This window comes from Manihot esculenta, chromosome 7 (assembly GCF_001659605.2).
Source record: "Manihot esculenta cultivar AM560-2 chromosome 7, M.esculenta_v8, whole genome shotgun sequence".
Taxonomy (NCBI): Eukaryota; Viridiplantae; Streptophyta; class Magnoliopsida; order Malpighiales; family Euphorbiaceae; genus Manihot; species Manihot esculenta.
Window position 1 is genome coordinate 9452349 of NC_035167.2, and position 13157 is coordinate 9465505.

The following is a 13157-nucleotide window of genomic DNA, read 5'->3' on the forward strand; positions in this document are numbered from 1 at the left end:
AACTATCACTTAGTAAAAATTTAAAAGTGTATGCGAATTATACTCCTTTCGATCCATTTGAGTTTATTTAATTTTTTAAAATTAATTAGAAGCAAATTTGAATAAAAAGATAAAATTTATCCGTTTTAACCCATGTTATATTGTTTATGAATAAATTTGGCCATTTTACTGAATAGTTTTATATGAAGTATGAAATAAACATGCAAGGATATTTTGGTACCTAAATAAATAATAAAATAGAAAATTCCATCCTTCTTTTTGTCTCTCATGTGTACATATATAGAACTCGAGAGCTTCACTAGTAAGGCAAAGCATTCAGCAAAATCCATTCAAAATTGCTCAAATGGGGAGGTAATTCTTCTTTTCCTAACACTAAATTTCATATGTTGTCCAGTTTGATGATGAAGCTGCTATTGTTTTATTTGTGGATCAATCTCATGTTCTCTTGGAGTTGAACCACTTCAAAACTTGGCTTCACAAAAGGGAGGAAAAGAGAAAACCGGTTGTCAACTTGCTGGAAAAGCAGCAAATCCCAGTCAAGATGTGAAGAAAAACCACGAGAATATGATCGGAAAGCTGAGAGAATATGGTGAAAATCTGCAAGAAATACTATATTCTTTATCATTGCAAAAATAATATTGCATTTATTAATGCCATGAAAGGCGAAAGCACATAGGAAATTAAAGATCAGTCTACCATTCAAGAAAACTAAAAAAACAACTCAAACTAAAATAAATAAATCAAGTGAATCACGTATCAATCCAAAACTCATAATTTAACCCAATTCAAACCATTCAACTCAACTCAATTCGTCTATAAAATAAAATAGACTAGACATAGCTATGGTAATTTAGACCGTGAATCAAACTCATAACTAAAATTGATTAGTTCGATTTGATAATTTTCTTATTTGATAAAATATATATTCAATAATACTTAAGATTTATATTTACTTTTTTTATTTTATTTAAGTTTTTATTTTTAATTTTTTTTTTAAATTGAAATTAGATTAACAGTCTATAATTTAAATTTAATTGGAATCGGAATTGTGAAAAACCGGAATCATGAAAAATCATAATTATGAAAAATCAAAACTGTAAAAGCTTTAAAACTGGATTGAAAAACCTAAACAATTTTGAACCGTTTTAAATCAGATCTATTTGGATTTGATTCGAACAATAAATCGAATTGCCAATTCTGATTTATAACTATATCTACGATGCATCGATTGGAACTATCACAAAAAATAAGCACCTAACATTACTATCACCAATCAAACGCAACTTTCACCATATTATTGCCGATCAATACCGAACAACAATAGTCCGAAGGGTGAGCAAAAAATAGCAATGTTGACAATAACGACAAAGCATAAAATAGCCAGCATGCCACATCTAGACTCGGAAAGAAGACAAACCAAAGACAACCTATGGCAAAATCATTATGCACGAGGAGACACCACAAAATCTCTCTAAATAAAGAAAGCTCCTCCAAGATAACTAATAAATTTTTTAACATAAAAATTAAAAAAATATATTTTATAAAATATATAAGAAATTCTCTCTAATTAAAGAAATTCTCCTCTAAGGTTTTGTTTACTTATTGTCCTTCCCTCTAAGGACTAGAGGCTCAGTTGAGTGAATCATCTCCCCTGCCCCTATTCTACTTCCCTCCCTCGGTCTTACTTTTTAAACCCACACGACAACCATCTCCGTCAATCATTATATGAAGAGACTGAACCTCCTAATTCCAAAAAACAGTTGGAAAATATATAAAAGAACCAGTTATAACAAAAAGACTGGTAGAAGTCAAAGGGATCTTTCAAATTTGCCACACTATTGAGGATCTATAATCCCTGCTGCACAGGCCTATCTATATATGAATTTTGAAGCCTTCACCTGGATGGATATCTCTTTTCAAACATTTATTCATACTTCAAATGTGATGCAAAAGACATGCTTAATTCTCAATTTTACATGCAACAAGGCTGTGTTCTGTCAAAGTAAACTGGGGTAGTTTTCTGAAAAAGTTATTTAAAATAACTAGAAAACAAGATTTTGATTATACATGTGCCCATTTTCCAAAATTTTAGCTGGGATTTGAAAAATAACTTTGGATTGTTTTCTACTATTTTCCTTTATAACAAAAGTCGTGTTTTTCAACTATTTTCAACAGGTAAACATGTTTTCTATCCATCATCACATTTGACATGAAGATTTAACCCTACAATAGAAATAGAAAAGCTAATAGATAGTTGAATTTTAAGCAGAGACAAATTACTAGAAGCTCTAAATGGATTTATAAGTCAATTAAAGTAAAGTGAGTTTGTAAATCTTACTTGTCCCTTGAGGATAGAAGTTAGCTTTAACTTTTGTCTCAGCAACAGTAACTTGATCCTTTTAAGAATGACAGAGTGCCGTAGTTCTGAGATGGTCACCCATACATTCCACAAAATTTTCTGGAATAAAGAACAATACCAAAACTGTAAGAATACTCAATTTTGTGTCCATCATATTTATTCTCTACAATTTGCCAACAAACAAAAGTCATACAGTGCTGCAGGTGCAGAAACCAGTACAAATAATATATCAAATTAAAAACAATGTCTTCATATCATAAACACATGCAAGAACAAGTAATGGATCACAAATCCAAAAGATGAGTATTTAGACAAAAGAGAGAATTGCCGTTAAAAATCAATCAGGTGCATATGACCTCACCTACTCTAAATGCTTAAAAGCTTGCTTGGAAAATATATATGTGTGTATATATATATATATGTATATATATATATATATATATATACAAGTATATATGTGTATATGTTTATATGTATGCATGCATAAACTCAAATGAGCAAATTTTACAGAAGAAACTTTCTTATTTGGATAAAAGTTCATTTTTCTCCATGTGCTCTTCCAGGAATAGGTTTTCGAAATACTGAAAATAACATTTCATGTCTAAATGATGGAATATATACAAGTAACCATAGGGACTTGTTCTGAGAAACAACTATGAGAAAAAGTTATCCACTGCAAAGTATTATTTTCTTCAAAGCCAAACCAACTTTTAGAAACAAGTCTGAACATGCCCTAAGCGTGTAGATTTCGTTTTGTTGAACCTCAAACAAGCTAAAGTAACTTTCATTTGTCATATTGAGTCTACCTTAGTTTTAGATGACCTTTAATTTGACCCAACTAAAAATAAATGAAGCACTTTATTGTTTAAATTATGCTCACTAACCTTAGATCACCCTACAAAAAATAATGAACTCTTTCATTTGAATTTCTAAGGGAATAACAAATGAAAAAGCCAAATGTGCCTAGTACAGACACAACCAAGTGACTCTTAATAGGCCTGCTGCAAATGAACTAAGCCATTTGTCATTTTCGAGGTAGAGCTTCACTTCATTAAGCTTGTTCATACCCATAGTTACTAGATTCTCTCACCCCCTGGAAACCGCGACCCAGGTACTGCATCTTTAAACGCAATACTCTTCTGTCCCAAATTGCTAGGGACGCCATCCAGTTTGCCAAAATTATAAGTTCCACAAGAAATGAAAATATGGAGGGAAGGAAGAAGAAAGATCAATTAATATGAAAGTGTGCAATAGCAGCATGCAGGCACAAGAAGAAGAAGAGGAGGAGAGGAAAAAGGCTATAGCAAAAGAATAATAAACAGAAGAGAATACATTTTGAAACATTTTAAGCAAGATAGTTGATTTACATGTTAGTGGAATAGGTTGACGTGGGAGTGTAATTGGCTATTTTATTAGTTAAAATTTAAAATTTTTTAGAAAATATAAATATTATCAACTATTAATCATATATTTAATTATTTAAACATTATATTATATTGAATAAATATAATTTACATTTCCAAATTAAATTGGCATACTAACTAAACATACCACTAATACCAATCAAGGTTACCCCCTACTTATCCTATATTTCATTAATTAGCATACCATGTACCCGTACCAGGACTCAAGAGTACCATGGTCTAGGTAACTATGTTCATACCTGTTCACTATGATTAATGATGCAAACTCAAGCTTACTTTTAAGGTTCAGTTTGTTTTCTTTCCATTTTAGGTGATGGGAAGACACATTGCCTTGAGTATATATTTCACTTTTGACTATATCTAGAGCTTAAACTCTATTCTTAGGCAGTATAGTTAAATCTTGAGCCTTAGAAATCTTTACCATCCCAAAAAAAAAAAAATCATAGAAACTGTGTAACATCTTACCTAAAATTATAGCATTGATGTTGCTCCAGTTAAATGCAGTTCTTTGTTTGTCATTTCCAGAAACTGATATTAGAAGCTACAAGTCCCAAGAAATTTACATTATGCCAAGGATGTTACTATTGACATTGTAGTGTCCAGAATAGATCGTTTAGAGGAACATTGATGGGTTTATAAATAGCTAGCAAAAACTACTAAGTGAAAAATGTGTCGTTAAGTTTGAGCCGGAATGCTATGGATATAGTTACTATAGATGAGAAACCAAAATCAATGGACTGAAAACAGTGAAAAGTGTGTATACCATACCTCTGCATTTAGTCTATGCAACATGAAGGAAGCATCTGCCCTTGCATTTACAAACCGCCATTGCAAGTAACGGTTGTACAGAAGCCTCAACATATGTGCATCAACAATTCGATCCTCCCCCATCTTCCCTCTCCTTAAATCAACTGAGAAACTAAGAATTGAAGGTGTACTACCAGGATAACTACTCATGGGTCTCACCCTTGAAGGACTAGAAATCCCTCGTGATGGAGACGAAGCCGTAGGTGTCCAAAGCTTAGTAGGCGAGGCAGGCCTCGTGGCTCCCCTAATAGTTAAAGAAGCAATAGTTCTGGGAGATGTCACTGTACCATCAACACCAAATCTTTTTGATTGACTGGTTTTTGATGAAATGCTCAACCTGCTATTTGTTTCTTGCCAAAACCTTGCAGGAATAAAAATGCCACGAGCCCATTTTTTCCTTTGGAAATCCCACTACCTAATTCATGCAATCCTGAACTGCTACCAGAGGAAACACTATCGCTATCAGATACAGTGAGATCACCAGTAAGAGAATATTCAATCACCGAATTGGCATCTGGGTTTTGCTTAGCATTGCCTAAATCCAAGCTCAACCTCCTCTCATCAACCTTCACAGATGGCTGCAATGACTTAACCATCATCAACCCAGATCCCAGACTCCTCTTATCTCCACCACTACAATCCAAACTCCTAGACAACATCTGCTTTCTTTCTGCCGAATCTAAATTCCCTTCTCTACTCCTCCCCGGCCACCTATGCTGATCCAGAGGCCTCGAATTCTCCCCTTGATCTCTCACAGGAGTCGCTTTCCTCCTCTCTGGAGTGGCCTTTCTACCCACATTTGGCGAAGTCACAGCCTTAGCCTTGCTAATCGGGAGTGAAAACGCTTGACAGAGAGAGAGAGAGAGTTGGTAGCGATGAGTGAGAATTGGGAGTAGATTCAGAGGAAGAAGAACAGGGGAAGTGTGTGTATTGGGGATTTTTGGTTTTGATGAATCTTTGGAGAGAGATTTGTAATAAATTAGATAGATTTTAAATTAATAAGTATTTTTAATTTTAGTTCTGATTAAATTTACAATTACAGGTAGAGTATGGTTTTCTTTCTGTTTTATGGTCTTCTCTTCTCTTCCTCTTCTGATAGACTAATACATTTTTTCTATTTATTTAATGGTATTCTTGATTTTGATAGATTATGATAGTATTAAATCCCATAAATTTTATATTCTCTTTTTTATTTTTTTTAAAGGTATATGTCATTCCATTAATTTTTCTTAAAAAAAAAGAGGTGAAATTATATATGTCATTGATTAATTTTTTTTTAAGCTCCTACATTATTACAGTTATTAGACTATTTTTTATATTAATAAGTTATTTATTGTCTTTAAAATATTTAAATTAAGAAATAAAAACCATTATTTTATCACACATATACTCTTTCAAAAATATATCTATATATTATAAATATAATTAAAAAAACTAATTAATTCAAAAAATCTCAATTTTTGTCCCTATTTTCATTTTAATTTAATTTTTTTAATTTTAATTTAATTAATTCAATCTTTATATTTTAATATAATTTTAATAAATTTTTAAATTTAATTATATATATTACAATTTGATAATTTAGCTGGATTTTGATATAATTTTAGTAAATTTTTAAATGATAATAATATACATGATAATTTAATAATCTAACTCGTATTCTACATGTATTGTTATTATTATTTGGAAAAATTATTTTTTAGTCCTTGAGATTTAACGTAATTAACACTTCTGTCCCTCACTTTCTCTTCCGTCCAAATTCGTAATCCTTCCGTCCATTTAAACCTTTTGGTCAAAGAGTCAAAGGTGAGATGTGATAATTTTTTAGAAGAAGAAGAAGAAGAAGAAGAAGAAGAAGAAGACCTCAGGGACTAAAAAGTAATTTTCTCTTATTATTTTATAAGAAGAAGAAGAAGAAGAAGAAGAAGAAGAAGAATAGGGACTAAAAAGTAATTTTCTCTTATTATTTTATAAGAAGAAGAAGAAGAAGAAGAAGAAGAAGAAGAAGAAGAAGAAGAAGAAGAAGAACAGTGACTAAAAAATAATTTTCTCTTATTATTTTAGAAGAAGAAGTTTTCTCTTATTATTTTAGAAGAAGAAGTTTTCTCTTATTATTTTAGAAGAAGAAGTTTTCTCTTATTATTTTAGAAGAGGGTTAATTTTATCAATTCACGTGTCCCAAATGGTTATTTTGGACGGAAGGACTATGAATTTGGACAGAAAAGAAAGTGAGGGACTTAAGTGTTGGGTCGCCAAAATAGAGGGACATAAGTGTTAATTACGTTAAACCTCAGGGACTAAAAAGTAATTTTCTCTTATTATTTTATAATTGATAATATTTATATTATTTTATATTTTAATTTAAATATCTAAAATTTGAATAAATTAATTCAATATTTATATTTAAATATTTTTTAGCTAATTTTTAAAATTAAAATTGAAGATAAATATCTAATTATTAAATAAATTGTTCACGTCTTTAATATTGATAAAATTTATTTTACTATTATAATTGTAAAAAATATAATAGACATATTATTTATTAAATATATTGTTTATGTTTTTAATAATTATAAAATTTATTTTACAGTAATAATTATAAATATTTTATAATAAAAATATTATTTAATAAAAATAATGCATATAAAATAATTAAAAGTAATATATTTATTATAAAACTTTTATAATTAATATATTTATTATAAAATTTTTATAATTATTAATACAAAATAAATAATTAATGATAATATATTTAACGATTATATTTAAAATTAAATAGTTAAATATGAATTAATATTATTTTTATAAATAAAATTAATTTATATTTAAAAAATAATAAAATATTATATTTGATATTTTATGAGAATTAATACGTTTTCATTTTTAAAAATCAATTAAAATTAGGTTCAAATATAAATATTGGACCAATTAATTTAAAATTTAAATATTTAAATTAAAACACAAAATAATGTAAATATTGAGCTTTTTCATTCATTTCCTCATTAGTTCATATATATATATATAAAAGAGATTTATTATTTAATTCTGAGTATTAACATTATTAATAAATTAGTTTCTATATTTTCAAAAAATCTATTAAAATATTATTATTTTTTATCTCAATTAATGAAATAGTATTTTTCATCTTTTTTTTCGTTAAAAATAGATGAAAAATGAGAGAAAAATTTTAAAATCCAATTTTGCCTTCAAATAAATCCCCTTAAAAGTCTCTAGGTATTACCATTATTAACAAGTCAGTCTCTATATTTTCAAAAATCTATTAAAACATCTTTATCTTTTTTCAAATTTATTAAAATGTTCTTATATTTTATTTTTATCAGTGAAATAGCCCTCCTCTCCCTCCTCGCTCCCAAGTTGCTTCAGCATCGGATAGGCCCTTCCATCGTACCAAGTACTCCTTGTAGCTTGGATGGTTGGCTCTCCTTGGCACTATCCGATGAGACACAATTTCCTTCACTTGGTTGGCATAGCTCTTCCCGACAGCAGCACAGCAGCCCGGTTTCCCATGAAATGCTTCCTTTGTGAAGGCCCTCACCGTGCCAGAGACTGTCCAAAGAGAAATAAGCTCTCTGCTATGGTGGAGGACAAGGAAGGCAGCACCAAGAAGCCTGATGAGGCAAGTATGGGGTCACTCAAAAAAGCAGAAGAAGAACCGTCTCCTCATTCACCTTAAAGAAGAAGAAGAAGAAATGAAGAAGAGGAAAAAAGAGAACCAAAAAAGAAGAAGAAAAATAGTAATTTAGTCTTTTGCTATATTTTTAATAATATAAATAAAGGGAAAAACTATTTTATTGATGGATAAAAAAAATAAAAACTTTTTAATAGATTTTTCAAAATCGATTAACAATGACATCTCTCATAAAATAATAATAATAATAATAATAATAATAATAATAATAATAATAATAATAATAATAATAATAATAATAATAATAATAATAATAATAATAATAATAATAATAATAATAATAATTGTAATACCCGGCTAGACTCCGGCATCGGAATTCCTACCGTCCGGCCGAATCTCGGATGTCGGGACTCTCTAGAAGGGGTAAAATATGTTTTCTAAAATGTTTTTACATGTTTTTATGGTTTTAATGAACAAAAGAATTGAGTTTTGAAAGAAAAGTACCAAGGAAGGAAATCCAGGTTCGGCCGCCGAACATAATGTTCGGCCGCCGAACATGGTGGAGTTTTTGAGTCACTTTTGGCCCCCAAAGGTGGTCTGGCCAGCCACCTATAAAAGGTTCCATATCCGAAAATGGACGAGTTTTCTTCTCCATTTTCGGGCAAAGGTGAGTCCATATCCTTCCATGGTTAGTTTTGATGTTTTCCTTCAAATCCTACGAGTTTTTGATAAGTTTTAACTTGGTTTTGAAGATTTTGAGCAAAGAACGAAGTTTGGAAGCTTGGAGACTCTAGAACTCGTTTTTCCCAAATCTCTAAGTTGGGTCACGCCTTCTCTCGATCTTCAAGAGGTAAGCGTTGATCCTCACCTTCTTTGATGTTTTAAGTGAGTTTTGAAGGGTTCTAAGGGAGTTTTATGCATGATTAGAGTAGATGTAAAAGGTTAAGGTTTATGGTAGCTTAAGGATAAATGAATGCTATATGTGTTGCCTTGATGATGTTTGTTGGGGTTTAGGCTAGTTTGAGACCCCTATATGCTTGTATATGTGTATATGCATGTTGTAGAATAGCTGAATGCATGTTTGTAAAGGTTTGGGAGGCAAATGTGCATAAGAGGCTTGAGTTCTCCCTTTCTGGAAGAACTCAGGTTCGGCTGCCAAAGCCATGTTCGGCCGTCGAACCTGCCTGTGGAGGCATGTTTTGGCCGCCTAAGCTCGCCCCAGAAAGTTGGACTTTCGGCTCTAGAGGGGAGTTTTGGCCGCCGAACCTGCCGCCGAAAGTGCATGAGTTTCGGATCTAGAAGGGAGTTTCGGTCGCCGAAGGTGCCGCTGAAGGTGCATGACTTTTGGATCTGGAAGGGGGTTCTGCCGCCGAAGGTGCCGCCGAAAGTCCCTGTCCAGCCTTCCTTTGCTTGTTTTGCATGCATGTTTTATGATGTTTTAAGGGGTTTTTGGGGAGTTGTTTAGCGTCATGTAAGTGTATGTTTGGCACCTCATTCGAGTCCACCTATGTAGAACCGGACTCGAGGAACCGAGGAGGCCCACAGTGTTAGCTGTTCAGAGTCAAACAGAGGTGAGTAGAACTGAACTATGTTTTTAAATTAAAGAAACTTTTTAGCATTATCCATGCATCACGAATGCCATGATATGTATTAGGTTGTTCGCATTAGAATTCACAAATATGATACATTGTATATTATGATGTTGATGTGGATGGATATTGGATGACCCACTAGCCTTTGATATGATATGTTATGGTACGGTATGAAAGTCCAGTGAGGCCCATTCTACGCCCCTGGCACGATGTAAGAGAAAGACCAGTGAGACCCATTCTACGCCCCTGACATATTGAAAATGTTATGTGATGTTATGTTATGTAAGAGAAAGATCAGTGAGGCCCATTTTACGCCCCTGGCACAATTGGTTATGTAGAGGGCTAATGGTGATAATACCATCTTGAGGTGATTTGTTTGTGATGTGATGCATTCCATGACAGCATATATTTATTAAATCTGTTTTTATAGTTCTGCTCACTGGGCTTTTAGCTCACCTCTCTCCCTTAACCCCCAGGCTTGCAGGTTCAGGATAGACCAGAAAGTCTTCAAGGTTGATATTATGTCTATGTAATAGTTAGTAGTGGACATGTATTGTAAAATGTTATAATGTGATGTAATGTAAAGAATTGTATTGAGGTTAGAATTGTGCTTGGCCCTAATGTATGGTTATCCCTATTGGTACATGATCTTTTTAATGAAATGTTTTATGATGAGAAATGATGAACCAAGCTTGATATATGTTATGTTGACCCACTAGAGCATTTGATGAGGGCTCTAGTAAGGGGTTTTCATGTATATGGTTTTATTGCATGCAGGTCAAGCTTGGTATATGGAAAGTTTAAAGTTTTTATGAAAATGTATGATCATGTATGGGATGTTATCAGATACACAGGTTATATGTTAGGCTTGCTACATGTTCCGACGACCTTAAGTCGATCTGGATCCTAGCGCCGGTAGCGGTCCGGTTTCCGGATCGTTACAATAATAATAATACACGTGACAATATTCAGTGACTAAATAATAAATCTCTTATAAAATAATAATAATAATAATAATAATAATACACATGATATGTCAACTAAACTATCAAATTACCTCATAAATTATCCAATTTAAAATTTTAGAGATTATCTAAAATTGCATCAAAATATAAAGGTTGGACCACTTAATTCAAAACTAAAAAATTTATATTAAAATGCAAATATGCCTAAATATTAGGCCTTTTTAAATCGATTGGTCTAAAAGAAATATTAATGTTTATGTCATTTTATATTTTAATTTAAAATTTAAAATAAATTTTAAATAAATTAACTCAATGTTTATATGTAATTTTAAACTAATTTTTAAAAATAAGTAATTCAATTATTAAGTACATCTTATATAGATTTTATTTTATAGTAATAATTCTTTCAATATTCAATTATTAAGTACATCTTATATAGAATCCTCATGTTCTAGCCTGAATTGATAAAGTAAAGATTTCCACCAACAAACAAAACTTAGAAAACTAACCCCTGAGATTTATAAGCACAAGGGTTGCTAACCAAATTAACCGAGCAAGAGTACCACAGAAAAAACATATGATCTAATGTTTCGGATGCAGAATGACATATAGTATAGTCCACAAAATAACCATATTGAGCTAAACTAGATAGCACAAGTAAAGCATTTCGGAGCAAGTATCAGAGAAAGAATTGCAATTTTGGTAGGACTGCAGAGACTAAACTCCCTTCCAAATGCCCAAACCAAGAATCGTAGAAGATGATGGATGAGAAGCCAAAACGGTAGAGTTAAGATGTGGCGTCAAAGACTGATAACTAGATCGAACAATATACTTGCTATGCGTAGTATGCCTCCAAACTAAGACATTAGAAGTACCAAGAGGGGCAAAGAAATGGATAAAATCATATGTCAAAAGGGAGAAACAGACGGACAAGCAGTCGATAGTCCCAGTCCAAAGAAGTATGATTAATTAACTGTTATGCCAAACAGATATAATACAGAAACCATAAAGGATATTGTAGTCGAAAACCTTGAACATAAGGCAGCTAAGGATCAGACTGAATGTGAGTAGAGGAACCATTCTCAATATTGATGTAAACATTCTCATGCAGTACATCTCATCCAACTAGAAGGTTTTGCCAAACGCAAGAGCTATTATGCTTATAGCCAACCTCCCAGAAAGATACATGGGAGAAATATAATGCCTTTATCATCTTCGACCATAAATTGGTGGAAACTGTTTTGCTAGACAAGCAAGATTGAATTTCTCAAAATTCTGAAAGCTTTGAATACTTTGAAACTTTGAGACACATGAACGCTGCCAATTAATCTAGTGAATATTCAAAGAATCCATAAGTCCACCCCAAAAGAATTTGAATGAAACGCTAGAAAGCTTAGTACATAACTAATTAGGATAGGGAAAAGTATGCATGAAGTATGTAGAAATAGTTGCCATGAGGGACTGAATTAGGATAGTCAACCAACATGTAATAATAATTTTTGTTTTTATGACTGTGTTTTAGCTTACACACAATCCTACATTGATGTTAAAGCATATTGGCATGACCGCCCTAAAACCTGTTACATGAAGTTAATGGCTCCAATAGTTAAAATTTATTTATTTTTTTATTAAAACTATCTCCTTAATTTTGAACTTTATTAATTCCACTAAAGACTTTTTAACCAAAATTTAAGATGCTTGATATGCTTCAGGAGCTATTTGTTAAAATTAAAATTTTCTTATTAAAAATATTACTTGGATTTTGAACTTTATTAATTCCACTAAGGACTTCTTTAAACAAAATTTAAGATGCTTGATATACTTTTTTTTTTTTAAATTATATATCATTTAGTTTATTATTTTTATTATAATTAGTTTTAAGTAAAATTCAACTTAAAACATTACTTTGTTTCAAAAATAATTTTATGTATTTTATTTTTTTATAAGATACGATTTTATTTTATTTATTTATGATAGTTATTTAATAAAATAATTATTAAATGTTTGATATTAAAAAGTTATAATTAATTTTAATCAATACAGTGATAAAAAAATTATTCATTATACAAGTTAAATTATAAAAAGCAAAAACTTAATTGAATTAGGGTTAATTAAACCAAGTTAGCAGGTTCCTCCATTACACCCAACATAAAACTTGAAGTTTTAAGCAAAAAAATCTGAAAAACATTATAATGTAAAATATCACACAAGAAACTTGGAGGTTCCCTCCAAAAAGTGGGACTAACATGTAAAATAATTTCCCTAGCAAGTGAATAGACCGTTAAATTAACTTATCTCCAAATACAAAATAAAGTCCAATTAGATTCGTGAGATGGTAAATCTCTACAATTCATAAAAATA

At 31.1% G+C, this 13157-nt stretch overlaps 1 pseudogene; it reads right to left on the minus strand.

The window, feature by feature from the left end:
- Positions 1–190: 190 nt before the first annotated feature.
- On the minus strand, positions 191–5576 carry LOC110618694 (annotated as a pseudogene).
- Positions 5577–13157: the final 7581 nt, after the last annotated feature.